This window comes from Canis lupus, chromosome 13 (assembly GCF_048164855.1).
Source record: "Canis lupus baileyi chromosome 13, mCanLup2.hap1, whole genome shotgun sequence".
In the NCBI taxonomy this organism is placed as follows: Eukaryota; Metazoa; Chordata; class Mammalia; order Carnivora; family Canidae; genus Canis; species Canis lupus.
The window spans coordinates 38306999-38324329 of record NC_132850.1 but is presented as its reverse complement, the minus strand read 5'-3'; the positions used below and the strand labels follow the sequence as shown (position 1 = coordinate 38324329).

General features: G+C 41.7%; 2 long non-coding RNA genes across 3 annotated transcripts in view; one reads left to right on the top strand and one right to left on the bottom strand.

Moving 5' to 3' along the window:
- Nucleotides 1-3593: 3593 nt before the first annotated feature.
- The window catches only part of LOC140602924 (uncharacterized), a 38025-nt gene continuing 24287 nt past the window's right edge, over nucleotides 3594-17331 (bottom strand). The window contains exons 3-4 of one of the 2 annotated variants that reach the window (XR_012005928.1): nucleotides 8453-9427; nucleotides 3594-3745 (exon numbers count right to left, since the gene is read on the bottom strand). This is a non-coding gene — a long non-coding RNA (uncharacterized lncRNA). Of the gene's footprint in view, nucleotides 3746-8452; nucleotides 9428-13560; nucleotides 14103-15295; nucleotides 15390-17331 lie in introns of those variants that run through there. The other variant, XR_012005929.1, reaches the window with a different exon arrangement.
- Nucleotides 9532-12225, top strand: LOC140602923 (uncharacterized). The gene is made up of 3 exons (XR_012005927.1): nucleotides 9532-10023; nucleotides 11460-11539; nucleotides 11962-12225. It is a non-coding gene; the product is annotated as an uncharacterized lncRNA (long non-coding RNA).

The window sequence follows — 17331 nt, the reverse complement described above, 5'->3', positions numbered from 1 at the left end:
TAAAATTAAATATATATCAAATATGAGAAATATATGTCTTAGTAAGGTAAATTTATATTTTAGTATATAGTGAAATAAAAAATATAGGGGTGCCTGGGTGGCTAAGTTGGTTGAGCATCTGATTCTTGGTTTTGGATCAGGTCATGATCTCATTTCATGAGATAGAGTACCACATCAGGCTCTGCTCTCAGTGCAGAGTCAGCTTGAGATTCTTTCCCCTCCCTCTCCATCCCTGTCTGAACACACACACACACACACACACACACACACACACACACACAAAGGCCTCCCTTGGATGTTAAAGAAATTTCTTGAAAAAGAAGTCTGGAGGTAAACAGATCAAAACTGGAGTGGGGGCTTTTATCTTTCAATTCTACCATCCTAGCACAGGGCTTCAATCTCAAGGTTATATTATCATGTGATTGCAAGTTGCAAGCCTGAAAGAGGACAAAGCAGAGGACAGAGAGGAGATGGCTCTCAGTTGGATCAACTTTTAAACAATCTTCCTGGGAGTCCCATGCAACACTTTCTCTTGTACGCTACTGGCTACAATATGGTCATAAGGCCAAATGTAGCTACAAAGCAGCCTGGGGGGTATAGTCTAAAATCCAGTGACAATGTGAACAGTTGATATTGGGATAGTGTTATACATAGGAGGGGGAGAGCGGAACAGAGGCCCTGCTCTACTGCAAATCTTTCAGTTAGCATAGTATCATCTACACTAGACACTAGCAGTCTGGACCCAGAATGTCTGATAAAATTCTGGCTCAGACCCTATGAGCCGTATGACCTTGTGCAAGAGTCTATGTTCAACTGTTAAGAGGACTAAGTGAATTAATACATGTAAAGCACTTGGAATCTGCCTATCACGAAATCAATACTCAAGATATGCTAATTAATAATAGTTTATTTTGAAGTGTTAGTTTATTCTAAAAAGAATGGATTATCTCCTGGAATTCTGTGCATCTTAAATATGTTGGTCTATTTAGTAAGAATCTTCTAAAAGTCCCTTGACATTCAAAATTTGTCAGGTTTTTAAATTCCTTCTAGCAGTAACATTTTGCAATTCTTTGATTGCTCTATCTTTGCTATTTGAGGGATTAGGTGGGGCTGCATCATTCCTTAATGCCTGAAGGTTGCGTAACATTTGAAAATTGAATTTATTTCGTGATGCTGATCCTTTTTTTTTAATGTCAAATACACTTTTTTTTGTAATTGAGTTGGGTCTATTGGGAATAATTCTCATGGAGGACAAAAAAAAGGATGGAGAGAGAGAGAGAGAAGGTATCAAAGAAAAATCCTTCAGAAATGAAAAGGTTACCCACTGTTAGCAACTTTCAAACTATTCTTAAGAGTTTTTGAGCCACTGTCTCAGGTAATGATGGGCGAGGGTCATCACCTTCTTAGCCCCTGGCTGGTCACTCCCCTCTTTACCTAAGGAAGCAGAGAATATGCTAGGGATTTGGTTAGCACAGTTATATAGGTTGCCTCCCTTTATCTGCCTTTGGCTTCTTGAGGTCCTACATTATTCCCATTTCCACCAGAAGAAAGCAAAGGGTTCAGGAAGATGAGACATCTAGACTGAAAACTCAAAGTGGTGAGTGGCAAATCCCATGCAACCTCTTCAATACATCCTGCTCCTCTTAGGAGTTTACTGATGCAACTAAACTCCTAAACATGGATTTGAAAGGGACTGAGCAGCCTGAGAGAGGCACACAGCTCATGGAAGGCAACCTCATCTTTGTCTATAGGATGTGAGTTCTGTCTTTTCTGAGAGTCTGGAAAGAATGTGCCATCTTGGGTTGTGAAGAGACAGATTAATCTTTCTGCTAGCAAAACTAGTTTTTCAATCATCCAGTGGGCACTGATATCATATATTGACACACATGGAGGGAGCATTTTGGGGAAGATGAGATTGTTTTGTTTTGGCTCAAGGAAGAGGCTTTTATTATTGTTTTATGTTTGTGTGTGCGTAAGTCAGTGAGTGTGTGTGTGTGTGTGTGTGTGTGTACAGACACACGCACGTGCATTTGGGGTACCACCGAGAAGAAAGGAAGGACAGGTTGGTAGGATATCTGAGGCACATCAGCTGAAGGGTGCACTTTTAAGTCTTTCTCTTAGGAGGTATAATCAGGTCTAGAAGCTGAAGAGCAGGGCTTCTGAAGGATTGCAAAACTAGAGGCATAAACAATGCTGTTCTCAGGTCATGAAAGATGAGCATACTTTTCTAATCAAATCTCCAAGGGAAAGGACTCCAGCGATTAGGAAGTGTGGGTGCATAATGGTCTCACATATTCAACAGGCTTGTAGTAAGGACCTACTGTGTGCTATACCAACCGGGAAAAAACCCCTAGCTGGGATTGCCATTAGGTTTCCAAAAATGCTCGACTTAGGGGATTTCCAAGGTCTGGATCCAGGATGAGATATAGTTCCTGCCCCTCATTTCTAATCACATAGAAGACACTAACAACAGCCATGAATTTTTCTATATAAAAGGGCATATCCATCAACAATATGTGGAGGTATTAGAGTTACATTGATCAGTACAACCCATTACGATTACTTTAAACAAGTGAGCAAAGGGGGCAAGGAAGATAGAGGAGGTGAATAAGCATAACCTCAATGTCAACAGAGCTCCCTGCCTTTGCAATTACAATAAAGTTATAATAATAATAATAATGATAATAATAATAATAATAAATAAACAAATCCTTCCTATACACTCACAATAATGGTCCCTGCTCTAAGTCCTTTGCGTGCCTTAATTCACTGAATGCTCGCAACGTCCTTTTGAATAAGGATCCTGAAGCACCTACATTATAAACACCACTATACAGACAAGGGCACTTTAACACAGAGTTAACACAAGTTATGTAACATGTCTAAGGCCAAACAACTAGTAAAGGAGGAGTTGGGGTTTGAACCAATTGCAAACAGAACTGGGTTAAATCATATTCCATGTGTGATGGGAGAGTCTCATCCCTATTCATCTCCTCAAGAATTTTAGAGACAGGGTGACGTCTTATCACCTCTGTTTTCTTCATCACCTCTGTTCCAATCTGATGCTTTTGCTGAATTATTGCAGTACGTGGATTGTTTTTACCTTCCTCCACATAACGTCTTGTTCTCTACTATTGATTTGATACATAACCCCTTTTTCTTAATTTTCACTGTATATATGTATATCCATATATATTCATTCATTCATATATATTCACAGAAGATATACATACAAAGATATATACGCATATATATGTGCGTATCTATATATGCACATAAGACCATCATATGAGTCAAAGAATTGATTGACTAGACAGTTTTTAAGGAATTATGAAACAAAAGTTAGATCTATGACCAGAATCAGCATTTTAATGCCATTAGCTTGAGATTAGGAATCATAGACACAAAATGGCATTCCCAAAAAGCTAATATACATGTGTTATGTTTAGTTAGCATCACTTTTCAAAATGGCAATTTGAATACCTTCTTGAGAAGGCAAGCACCTTCCAACTTACCCACCCTAGGCCTTACCTCTCCCTGCTGCTTCAGGCAGGTCAGCTTTATTTGCTTGCATCACCACTCTGAACCAGGAAAGCACTTCCATGAGCCATCCTAATAACAGCTTCTCTGCATTAAGCAAGTATAATTCTTGGGTTGTCAGCTTTTAGCTTCTGGAGTTGAAAACCAGAAGGCAGAATGTAGGATATGTGGGATGGAGAGTCCAGTATACATTTCATCCATATTTCTAGAGGGGGGGGGGAAGATCACTGTTACATAATGTTTATTATTTCATTATTGATCATTTGTTAGCAAGAGTAGAAAAAAAATCTATCTCCAAATAAATTTGCAGAATCTTAAAAAACCATAATCCGTTCTTCTCATAAAACAAAACAGTAGGGAGGCCTGGGTGGCTCAGCAGTTTAACACCTGCCTTTGGCCCAGGGTGTGATCCTGGAGTCCCAGGATTGAGTCCCACATTGGGCTCCCTGCATGGAGCCTGCTTCTCCCTCTGCCTGTGTCTCTGCCTCTCTCTCTCTCTCTGTGTGTCTCTCATGAATAAATAAATAAAATCTTTTAAAAAATTAAAACAAAACAGTATACAATTTGGTCTATGCTTCCTGACTAGGGACAGAGGCCAAAAATTTGTACAGGTAAAAGCCAGACTCCTGGAAAGAGAAAACTGGGAAAAGAAAGGGTTGTTAGAACTTCAAAGTAACTGAAACCTTCAGATGATACCAACCAGTCAATTTAAATAAGGTCATTTGAGGTGGGCTGGCACAACTTCTCCAGTGTTTCTGAAAGCCTTAAAGGTAGCAGTGGCTCTCATTCAATCACTCATTCATTCATTCAAAACTATGTGTCGGGGTCCACCCTGAGTCACGCACTACTCTAGGTCCTTGGATGTGACGATAGGAGGAAACAAAGCAGACCAAACTCCTCCATCTGGGAGGGAAGGCCAGGCCCCAAGCAAACATATGGTTTATACAGTAGTTTCAGAAAGGTGACTAAGCCCTCTAAAGCGAAACAAACAAAAAGCAAACACTTAAAAAGCAAAGAAACAGGGGCCTAGGGAGGCCAGAGCCACCGAGGAGCTTCCTGGAGGTTCCGAGAGAGTCAGAGAGCTCACATTAGAGAGAAACACTCAGAAGAAGGCAAGATGCAGCTTCCTGTTCCTAAAATGACCATCACTCCCACGTTCTCCCAGGTGCCTCAGCCTTCCTTTATCCCTATTCTCCTCGTCTGTTCCCTTCCACACACCCCCATTCCGATTTATTATATCTTCAAATGAGTTTCGTCCACTTTTGTTTCCCCTCTTCCCCCAACCTAGGGGCTCCAGATCTCACCCCACACCCCTCTTGTATTTACCAAGGCATTTTTTCCTTACCCAGCTAAGAAATGTTTAGCAGATCACCAAACCATCCTGAACCTACAATTTCATCTCTATTTTCTGCGCATTGTTCCTCTTTTCTACTTGGTTCAGAAATGTCTGTGCGGAACCATTGTGTTCCATCCGGAAAGCAAACTGGAATAAGGCCATTACTTTGTATGATATTATTTGCAGTGACTTTTTCCCACTTAAGCGGCAAGAACTTTGCTTAATGATTTTTTATTCGAAATATGAGAAAGCTTTTCACATTCCTTTTTTCGCTAAGGATATAATATGTATTCTAGGACAAGATAAATGTGCAGTTATCTGAGGGGGGAGAAATGACTTTTCTTTGACAAAAAATATCATTTAATTTTAGGAAGAACTATTAGCCAATAGAACCACTCAGTTAAGAGTTGCAACAAGTAATTTCAGTTGTGGGTGCTAAAGATAATGAACCACTTCTCTTTCGCTTATCGCTGGAAATGGCCAAATCATTATGGATCTCAGTAGTAACTAATGGTCTAAGACAACAGGGTTGAGCAAATGACTATTTTATAGCTCAGTGACTCTTCGAATGCAGGCTAGACCATTCAGGTATTTAAGTGTTATCCACGGCCTCTTAAATTGAACAAACGAGTCTATAATAATTAAAATACTATAAATACCAGTGACACAGTTCCTGAGTTTTCAAAGAGATTCTCTATTCCTAAGGGAGCAAAATGAGGTGTTGCCTTGTTAGGGATGCACTGTTTATACCTAGAAGCATCCTGACAAGCTGGCGAAGAGGCTCATTTGTGTACCCGTGGTCCCTCAGCAGCCCCCCCCCTCTTTCCCCGGAAGTTTCCACGAAGGGGGCACTGAAAGGTGACAGCAGCTGAGCTCACTTCACTCTTTCTAGGGTTTTGCATCTCAATGAGCAGCCCTCTCACTTCTGAGTCAGGCTTCACCAACATGTCACTCTCTACAAGATCCCAACGCATCAGGGCAATAAAAAGTAGTTTCTATTTTTTAAATGATTGGAGACACCCTATGCAGAAGGTCTTCCATCTCCTCACCTTTGGGTAGATATCCCATTTTCACAAGAGAAAATGTTGTTACAGTCTCTTCTGGAGAGAGGAAGTTCAAATGAAGTTACCTTGATATATAACTATATTAACACTGGGCACAAACAATGATTCAGGGGAACTTTCTATTGCTTTCAAAACACTTAAAGAACAAGAACTATATTATTAATTATAGCTCTGAAATATTTTGTTGACCTTCTGCTAAAGGCATACAAGAACACTGAACCAAGGTCTAACAAAATGGCACTGAGAGGAGGTCAGGTAGTGAGGTCAGGTACTACCTTGTTGAAGTTTAATTAGTTGTACCTCTGGGGTCCTGGAGAAACTACCTGAGTAACCATAATAAATTGGCTTCCACGAAATAGGGAAAACATACCCTTACAGGGACATTTTCAAGAAGATATGACCTAAAAAAAAAAAATGTGGTTGATATTTTTTGATTGACTGTTTGGGGAATGCTGTTTCCTAACAGATAGGATTCATGTCTTTTTTCATTAATTCTGGAGTATATCTAGCCCAGGGCACTTACCAGATAAAGGTTCAAGCCATTCATAGAATCACGGACTGAAGGAAGCTCAAGAGGCCACAGCCAATAGTTCCCTGACTATAGGAAGCACCCAACTCAAAAAATTATATTTTTTAAAAGGTAAATTCTTATCTTTTCTCAGAAAAAAAATTAAAAATAAGACATTCCAAACATTTTCTTAAAGGCAAGAAGGTCTTCCTAATATTTCACTACAATCCCTTTTAACCTGTCAAGTGTAGAAGCAGAGAACAGCTGCTTAAAATCATTCTCATAGCTTCGTTACTTCGTTACTTCGTTCTGTGAAGATGGTGATTAAGATCTTTCTGTCCCCAGGGTTCTTAGCCTGGGGACAGAAACCTAGTTCTTTAATGTTCTTTCACAAGACTGGTCCCCAAACCACTAATAACATCTTATTTATTTATTTTTATAATAAATTTATTTTTTATTGGTGTTCAATTTACCAACATACAGAATAACACCCAGTGCTCATCCCGTCAAGTGCCCCCCTCAGTGCCCGTCACCCATTCACCCTCACCCTCCGCCCTCCTCCCCTTCCACCACCCCTAGTTCGTTTCCCAGAGTTAGGAGTCTTTATATTCTGTCTCCCTTTCTGATATTTCCCACACATTTCTTCTCCCTTCCCTTATATTCCCTTTCACTATTATTTATATTCCCCAAATGAATGAGAACATATAATGTTTGTCCTAATATTTTAAAATGGATCCCTTAGAGATCGCCAGGTTCTCCTCAGCAGACTCCCATTGTAAGACTCATGCTTCTGAAAGCAGTGGCTTTTAACAACCTTCTCTTCTTGTTCTATTTTTAAAATGATTGGAGACATCCTATGCAGAAGAAGGTCTTCCATCTCCTCACCTTTGGGTGGATATCCCATTTTCACAAGAGAAAATGTTGTTACAGTCTCTTCTGGAGAGAGGAGGTTCAAATAAAGCTACCTTGATACATAACTGTATTAACACTGGGCACAAATAATGATTCAGGGGAACTGAAGCAGAACCCTTTCTCCTCAAGAACCACTTTTCTTGTCCAGTATACTACAGGGTGATCAACTGGCCTGGTTTGCCAGGCTCCAAGGGTGGTCCTGAGATGTGGTTATGTACGGTGCTAAAGCCAGGAAAATCCCAAGAAAACCTGGATGAGTTCATCCTCCTAAAAATAAAGGCCAGCCTGTTCAGACTGGTGGGGGAGTGGTGGGATGCTTGGAGCCCTACGGTTCTCCCCAAAACTCTAGCCTCTGGAACCACTTTAACAGAGCTCCCAAGGCTCTGAGGAACTCATCCTGAAAATCAGGCTTTCCAAGAATATTTAGCATAGTGCTAAGTATAGAGTGGTTGGTTGCTCAGTAGCAGCAGCACTACTACCATTTTGGGCATGGTGATTCTTTGTTGTGGGGAGCTGTCCTGTAGGATATTTTGCAACATCCTTGGCCTCTATCTACTAGTACCCTCCCAACTGTGACAACCTAAAACATCTTTGGAGATCATCAAATACCTCCCAACCCCACCCTATTGAAAACCACTCATATTGGGATAATCCTCTCATCCTGTCAAGCTGTAACCCACTAGGTAGGTCATAAAAATCAATGTAGTGGTTCATGCTAGCATTAAAACAATGGGTAAAGGGTAGGATAGGATAGAATAGGATAGCCTAGAATGGAATAGAGTGTAGAATCTCCCATGTAGAAAGGGTATTATTTTGTGAAACATTTTTTTCAGATTTATATATATGTATATGTACATGCATGAGGTCACAATGTACGTTTTTACCACGAGTCACTCTCAAAAAAGTCTGAAGACTGCTCTGCTGGGATCTGCCCGTCCTATTTGCACATGTTCATGTTAGGACACATCCTTCTGCTCTTCCTTCACCCACCCATCCCATCTAGCCTCTGAAACTCAAGTTGCCAGTCTCTTACAAAATCAATCCCATCAGTGGCTTATATTTATGACGACTGAATTATCCCATATGAATTACCTGTGAAACCTCTCGCTGTTTGCATGTATCCACTTCTCCAAATGGTCAAGGTCACCTTGAACTTGATTTAAGTTCACAAAAGCAGGCGTCACTGACAGGTTTGATATGAACATATTTTATTCTACTGTTCAAGTCACTCCCTGTAATTGTGTCAGCTCTCAAAGAAATACTTGTGGGGTGCAGGCTGCTCCCACCTAGAAGCATGATTTGTTTATGTCCCCTCAGGTAAATACTACAGGTTCTCAAATCTGAGCCATTTCTCACTCTAGGCTTCATTTCACTCCTTCATTTCACTATTTGGGCCATACCATCCATGGCATTTTGCTTTAAATCAAGGCTGTCCGGCATGCAGCTGATGGTCTCAGATTATGCACAGACCACACCTCATGGATACAGCAATAATAAAACCAGGACCCGGGGGACCCTGGGACAGTGCCTAGTAAAGAAAATCACTGACGTTTTTGTCTTCCTGAAGCTGTGGGGACTGAGGGCCTCATAGATTTGTAGGCCTTACTCCGAGATCAGTTGGGCCATTAGAAAGAAATTATGGTGGGTTTGATTTTTAGTGGGAATAAACATTGCCAGTAGTCCATCGAAGATCATTTGTCTTGGTCCTCCATTCACTTATGGTCAAGAAGTAAAAGTCAGCAAAACTGAAGGATTTGTGTTTTTGGAATGATGCTGAGCATAATCAGCCTGAGCTGATGTGATCTCAAGGCCAGGAAAGAGGAATTCTCAGGACCTCTTTGTCCACAATTGTTCAGATAACAGTGAGGGGATTCAGGGCCATTAGCAGTTGGCTATCACAGATGTAATGGGTTGAATCACGTCCCCCCAAAATTCACATGTTAAGGTCTGAATCATCCATTCTTCAGAAGGTGACTTCTTTTTTGGAGATTGGGTCTCCTTCTTTATAGAAGTAATCAAGTTAAAATGAAGTCATTAGGGTGGTCCCTAATTCAGTAGGACTGGCATCTGTAAAAAATTTGGAGACAGACATGGACAGATGTAAAGACTGGAGCTATGATGTCACAAAATAAAGAACTACAAGACACTGTGATTCAGACTTCTGGCCTCCAGAACTATGAGACAATAAGGTTGTTTAGGCCTCCCGGTCTGTAGTACTTCATTATAGCAGTCCTAGCAAAATAACAGAGCGGAGGATGGAACTACCACTTTCTCATCACAAGCACAAAAATATACACACCACACACACTATACACACGCACATACCACACACACATACCACAAGCACCACACACACATACACCGAACACACCACATTCACATATACAACCTGATACTTTCATTCCTATTATCTTTCTGTTCCATTTTGCTGATAAAAGATCTCTTTAAAACTACTTATCTTATGAAATAAGACATCATTCAAACCAACTCCCTTTCTCTCTTTCTCCAACTTTCCTTCTCTTTCTTATGAGGAAATGAGTAGAGAAAATTTAAAGTACACATCCTAGGCCCCATTTTGCTAAAGCACTTTTGGGAGCACAATCAAGATTTTTCTGCTTCAGAGTCACAGTTTTTCCCAGAAGAACTTCTCAAACTATCATGAGGTAAGTCATGGAGGTCTGGTTAAAATGTTGAGTCTGACTGATTTAAGAGATCTAAAGCATGGCCTGAGATCCTGCATTTCTAACCAGCTCTCAAGTGAGGCCAATGCTACTGGACAGCAGACTGCATGCTGAGTGGCAGGGTTTATAGGAAAGCAATGTTTCCCAAATCTGGTCCATCATCAAAATTCATCTTGGACCTACTGAAATCTGAATTTCCAGAGAAGGGGCCCAGAGATTTTTTTTTTTTTTTTAAGAACAATCCCTAGATAATTAACATCATCATCAAGGTGTGGGAATTACTATTCCATATCTCACTGCTCTTTAGCTGGGTTTTCACACTATGGAACAAGGAGAAGGGAATGAAGTTCCAGGATTAAGCAGCCCAGACCCAGATATCATGGCAACAAGGCCTTGGGAGGATTCCTGAGCTAGCTGGGTGTGGGAGTTAATAACCGTTAACAGCAGGGTATCCCTGGGTGGCTCAGTAGTTTAGCTCCTGCCTTGGGCCCAGGGCGTGATCCTGGAGTTCCAGGATCGAGTCCCACATTGGGCTCCCTGCATGGAGCCTGCTTCTCCTCTGTCTGTGTCTCTGCTTCTCTGTGTGCGTGTGTCTTTCGTGAATAAACAAATAAAATCTTAAAAAAAAAATAACCATAACAGCAAAGTTGGGTAAATATTTAGAGCTGTGTTTTGGGAGAGGGTGGCAACAGACATGATTAAAGAAGGTAAAGGAGGAGGAGGAGATGTGGAGACACTAAATCCAACTAGAAATCTATCACGTCTCCCACACACTTTGAGTTTCCAGGGGTACAACTAAGACTAATAGCGTGAGATTTCCAATTAATGTTGGTAATGGAAGAACTCAAAGATGATAATACAATAAGCACACCAGGACAGGAGATGGCACAGATGTGGGCTTCCTAGGGTATGGGTGAATTTCTGTACCAACCTTGTCAATGTGACCACATCAACAATGGTTTGAATATCAGATCTAATGTCAGTTTCTGGATTAAGGATAAATAACGCAGCATTTGCCAGTGTGAAGTTCTTAACTATACTTAAATCACCTACCCATAGAGCTGAGTTGTAGGAAGTTATGGTTTACGCCTGGGGTGCAGTTCAAAGTTAAGCACCTTGTGGATGCTTGCTAAGGACTTGTTGACTCTCTGATTGCACCCTGCCATGAATGCCTAGCTCCTCTGTATTTTCTATAATCTTGCCAGATGCACTGGAACCAGAGAAGCACCAGGGTGGGAGATTTCTCCCATCTCTCTTTCTCTGCAAAAACTCCCTGAGCTGCTTATAAATATGCTGATCAAAACCTGCATCAAAGAGAAAATGCATTTCCATATTCCCAGTTTCCTTTATGATCAGAGAATGGATCAAAGAGAAAACACATCTCCCCATTCCCGTTTTTCTTTTCATTCCTGATTTAGAGGTCAGACATGATTCACATGTGGGAATAGAACAAGCAAGGAGAAGTCCATTTAGGGGCAGAAGTCCATACGAGCTCAAGGTACAAGAATTTTCAAATTCTTTCCCCAGATGCACTTACACAGATAGAAAAATGTCTTAATTCTTTTACTTAATAGATTCCATTTTACTAAAAGACGATAATAACCATTTTTACAATTTGATACTTGAAAGAAAAAGGAAAAGTATTGTAAGCCTTAATATAGTACATGATGGTCTATTTAATTTTAGTCATAATGCCTAATTCAAAAATAGTATTTTAGGATTTCAATTGCACTTTAGATATAGCTAAAAGATGAAAATGAATTTGCTCCTTTTAATTGAAACTGTTCCAAGATCCATCTCAAAACTGACTCACTTCCTTGGTTGTTTAATTGATGATGACTAGGTTAAGTTTGAAAATTTTAATTGTTGACATTTCTCTCAATATTTTCCTGTCATTTCTTTTTTGCTTTAATTTTACAGACCCAGAAGTAGGAACCCATGCTGTGAACATGAGTAATTTTCTTAACAACTTAGTGTGAATTAAAGAAATTAAAGTATGCTGTCGTGTTTGTTTGAACAGCTTACCTAGGATTATAATATTAATGTCTCTGCTTTCTTTTGGTGAAGGTGCTATTGACCTGAAACAGTTTTGTTACATATTTTAGAGACAGTGCCTATACAGAAAACAAATAAGCTATTTCACTTCATAGCTCCACTAGATAAAGAACTCGGTATACATTTCAATATACCCAACAATGTGATTCCAATAACAATGTATTGACTATAGTGAACTAAAATAAATACAATTTCTTAATATCTAAAAAGTAATTATTTATCTTGTTACAGGGATTGCTAAACATGCATTCCTAATTTGAAAAAGAAAGGAGGAAGGAAGGAAGGAGGGAAGATGGGAGGGTGGGAAGGAGAGAGGGGACAAGGGAGGGAGGGGAGACAGCAGGGAGGGAGGGAAAGCAGGAAGGAAGGAGGCAGGCAGGAGGGAGGCAGGAGGGAAAGAGGGAAGAGAGGGCAGACTGGCAGGAAGTCCTAAATTCTCTTTACTTTTAAATCCGCCAACTGTGTTGCTAAGGCCACACCACACCTTCCTGAAGATTAGCTTCTAGAAAATGAGGCCAACTGCATCAGATGGCATATAAGATCCTTGTCAGGTCTGCTGTTCCATGATTCTGTGTAAGAAAACTAGACTTGCAATGTGCATAAAGGTTACCTTATAGATATGTGGTGTTCCCTATTTTACTTTTGAAAGCCTGAACTTCTAGAGCTCTCCTACATTCCTCTGTGGTGTTAAAAAAAACTCTCTCCAACATTCATAGAAGACTTTTACCACTCTCACCATGGGCCCGGGGCAGAAATTTCCCCAGGTCTGCTGCGTTCGCAGTTCTTTTCACTTTAAAGGGAAGCCTCTTCCTTGAAGCCGCTTCAGAGTGGACCACGTGGAGGCCCAGCCCTGAAAGACCCCAGTGACTCCCGGGGAGCCTCCCTGCTTCCTGCCAGCGCCCCCCGGACCTTGCCTTCCAGCGGCGCCGGGATCCTTCTGGTCTTTGAGCGCGAATTCTCTGCGTGCTCCTCGCAGTAGATCAATTTCTGGCCTAAATCCTTCCTTTCGTGTTTGTGCCGTCACTTCACGGTCACGTTATCACTGCTCAGGAGGCTCCCTGAGAGCGCAGGCTTGCACGCACACACGCGCACACACGTGCATGCACGCACACAGACATCCTGGAGCTCTGTCACCGAAGTATGACTTCTATGCGGCTCCGGAATCTTAACTAACGCCCCCCAGGTGTCCAGCGTCCCGAACCACAGTGTCACGCGGCGGCCTAGCACCGGCCCGAGGAAGGCCGAGCACGCCGCGGGCACGCGGACCCTTCCCCCACAGCCTTCCCCGGGCCTTGACCTTGCACGCGCGGACTTGACCACGCGCGGCAGCCCCCCCCCCCCCGCGGGGCCTGCTCACCCCGCCTCCTGCGCGTGTCTTGCCTCGTCTTCCCTTCACGCGGCCGTCTGTCTGTTCCGCCTCGCCCTGTTCCTGCGCCCGAGCCGCTGAGAACCGCAGGTGCTGCCCAGGAGGCCCTTCCTCACGCCGGACTCCGGCGTCGTCCGCTCGTCCAAGACCCACGCGTAACCTAGTCGCTTCTGGGGACTCTGCTGCGGCCTCTTCCAAGTCGCGATCACCTCCGACCCCTCCGTTCCTGCCGAGAGCCTTCGGGAGGACGATGGCTGTGACTGGGCCAGGGCCGGCTGCACGCCCGGCAGGGGCCGCCCGCGCGACAGCGGCACCGACTACTGGTCTCGTTTCTGCAGTTCGGGGCGAGGCAGCGCACGCAGAACAATTCTCGGCAGTGACAGAAATCAGGGGGGATGGGCTTCACTTTACACGCGGGGTTTAGAGAGCTTAGCGGTTGTGCCAGAGATCACCCAGGGTCTTGGTCTCTATGATGAACTTGCATACTTTCTCCTCTTCTATGCAGTGTTTTCGTTCATTCATTCATTCATTCATTCATCCAACAAATATCTATTGAGCTCCCACGATGTATCAGGTGTTGTTCTACCCACTGGAGAGACACCCGGACAGAAAACAGAGGATGGTCTTTGCTCCCAGGGAGCTTGCATTTTAGTGAGGGGAGGTGGTAAAAAAAAAAAAAAAAAAAAAAAAAAAAAAAAAGATAAAGATAAAAAAGATAAAAAAAGGAAAAGGAAAATATGTAGCATTATTAGGTAGCATAAAACACGCTGGAGGAAAAAAGAGAAAGAAAGGGATGGATTGTGGACAGTGAGATTGGCTGATGTCACAATTTTAAACAGTGTGGCCAAAGTAGGCCTCACTGAAAAGGTGGCAGTCAAGTGTTGGAGGACATGAGCAAGCCAGTTATGTGGTTGTCTGGGGGCAACAGCACACCAGGGCCAGATCCAAGGCCCAGGGGTAGAAACAGTGAGTTGACCAGTGTGTGAGGTAAAAGAGGGAATGAGCAGAAGACAAAGTCAGAAGAGAGGGGTGGGCCACCAGTCATGAGGGCCTTGGCAACTGGGATCATTCTTTCCCTCCCTCAGAGTCATGGCTACCAGGGAATGCTGTGTGTGTGAATGTGTGTGTGTTACTGCATCATTAGAACTACGCACTTATGTCCATACAGGCCATTTCCCAACCAGATTATGAACTTCTTAAACACCCAGAACATTTCTCATATCTTGGGGGAACCTCTCTGAGATTCTGAAATACTATACCGAGGAGGGCACATCTGCCAAGACTCCCTACTTCTTAAACCCATGTGGTCTGTGACATTAATCCTTGCCCGCCACATAGAGACGTGGCTTCCGAATCCTGAAGAACTCATTATACTTCAAAGTGTTCCTTCATTATCTATTGCCATTTTTCTTTTTTCCCAGTTTCAAACACAGTAGTAATCATTCAGGACACCAAACACCACCAAAGCCTAACATTCTTCTCCATAGAAAATTTCTGGTGACGTTACGTCAACGACTATGTGCGTTGTATTATCAATAATCCACACCGACAAGGATGGCAACATTATAACTGTGAGATGTGATTTATAAAACCTACCACCAGAAATAAGAGAGAGCAATATCATGCGTCAGTTTTCAACAGCCATTAAGGCTATCACCATAGACTGTGGGACCGCATCGCATGAACTGCCAGCACACTGTGCCAGTGCAAACACAAAACTGAATGATTCTTGGATGCAAGCGTATCCAAGTCAGAAATTCTTAAGTGTAATCCAAGGAACACAGCTATTTGCTCACTTGTTTAATAAATATTTATCAGGATAGTACTACATACCAGAATTGGGAAGACAGCAGCAAGTAAAAACAGCTGATGCCATGATTGAGCTCTCATTGATCGAACTGTCATACAGGTGTCAACATGACAAGCGCTATAAACAAAAGGTACATGTGTTAGGAGAGCCTTTAGGAAGGGAATTTGATTAGTCAGGTGAAGACTTATCTGAGGAAGGAAGGCTGGAGCTGTAATCTGAAGGACAAATGGATAATTAACTAGGCCACATGAGAAGAAACCATATCCCAGAGACAGGGAACAGCCTGTGCAAAGGCCCTGTGTTAGGAGGAGCATGGCAAAGCCATAAAGACCACTGGTGATATCATCACATTCCTATCAGGCAAAATGGGTATAAAGACACTGAGAACAAAAGTACAGATGTTCCATGGGAGATCCAGAAAGTCGCTACTGGAGAGAGGGCTGATGAAATTAGGAGAAGAGCTGTCTTTTGACTACCATGTTTCCTCTATCACACTCCCAAGTTGTGCCTTCCATGTCTCCTACCCAAAAGGCTGGATTTTATTTAATGCTTGGACTGCTAGAGCATCTGCCTCATTCCTTCAGTGACTGATGCAATAAGTTTAAAGAAACGGGCAAACAAGATACATCTAAGGAAGTAAGTGAATTAAGATGGAGGAGAGAAAAGGTGGGAACTGAAAGGTCAATCCAATAACAGCAGATGAGAGCTCTAACAGAAAGATCTCCCTTCTAACGCTGTATGAATACCAAGATACTACAGCATCTATCGCACTCTTCAGAGTTGGCAAACTATGATTTCTCTTGAAAAGCATATAACCAGGTCTATTCCTATGACTATTTCTTAGAGCTAAAATTAATGTTTTGAGGATAATGGCAGTGATTTTAGTCAAAAGGTCATACTGAAGGAGTTTGCTTATTCTTTTTCCATTTTTGGTGAGGAGCCTTTTCCAGTTTTGTTGAAAAAAAATTGACATACATCATTGTATGAGTTTAAGCTGTACAGCATGTGGCTTGATTTACATATATATAGTGAAATGGTTACCACAACAGGTCCCGTTAACATCCATCTTCTTGAAAAGATACAATCAAAAGAAAGAAAAAAAAAAAGGAAAAGTATTTTCTCCTTGGATGAGAAGTCATAGGACTTACTCTCTGAACAAACTTCCTATAGATCACACAGCAGTGTTGGCACAGTCTTCATACTGTACATTACATCCCTAGTATGTATTTACAACTGGAAGTTTGTATCTTTTGAGCAATTTCCTCCAATTTCCTCTCCCCCCACTCTCTTCCTCCAGTAACAAGAAGTGTGATCACCTTTCCGACACATTTGGGTTTTTTGTTGGTTGTTTTTTCTTTTTTAGATTCCACACATAAGTGAGATCATACAGCACTTGTCTTTCATTTTCTAACTTAATTCACTTACCAAAATGCCTTCAAGTTTCATTCATGTTATTGCAAATGGTAGGATTTCCTCATTTTTAATGGCTGAATAACATTCCATAGTGGTGTGTGTGTATGTGTGTGTGTATATATATATATTCATTTATTATATATATATATTTCTTCATTCATTCATTCATCAATGGACACTTAGGTTGTTTCCATGTCTTGGCTATTAGAAATAATTTTGCCATGAACATAATATTTTTTGAAGTTAATGTTTTCATTTCCTTTGGATATATTCCCACAAGTGGAATTGCTGGATCACATGGTAGTTTTATGTTTACTTTTTTTGAGGATCCTCCATATTGTTTTCCATGGTGGCTGCACCCAACGTGCAATCCTAGCAACAGTGCACAATGGTTCCCTTTCCTCTATGTCCATGACAGCATTAGTTATCTTTTGCCTTTTTGGAGATGGCCATTCTTATAGGTATAAGATGATAGCTGCTTGTTGTTATAATTTGTATTTTCCTAATGACAGTATGTTGAGTATCTTTTCATGTACTTGTTGGCCTTTCATATATCTTCTTTGGAGAAAATGTTTGTTCAGGTCCTTTGCCCAGTTATTTTGCTATTGAGTTGTAGAAGTTCTTTATATATTTTGGAATGAACCCC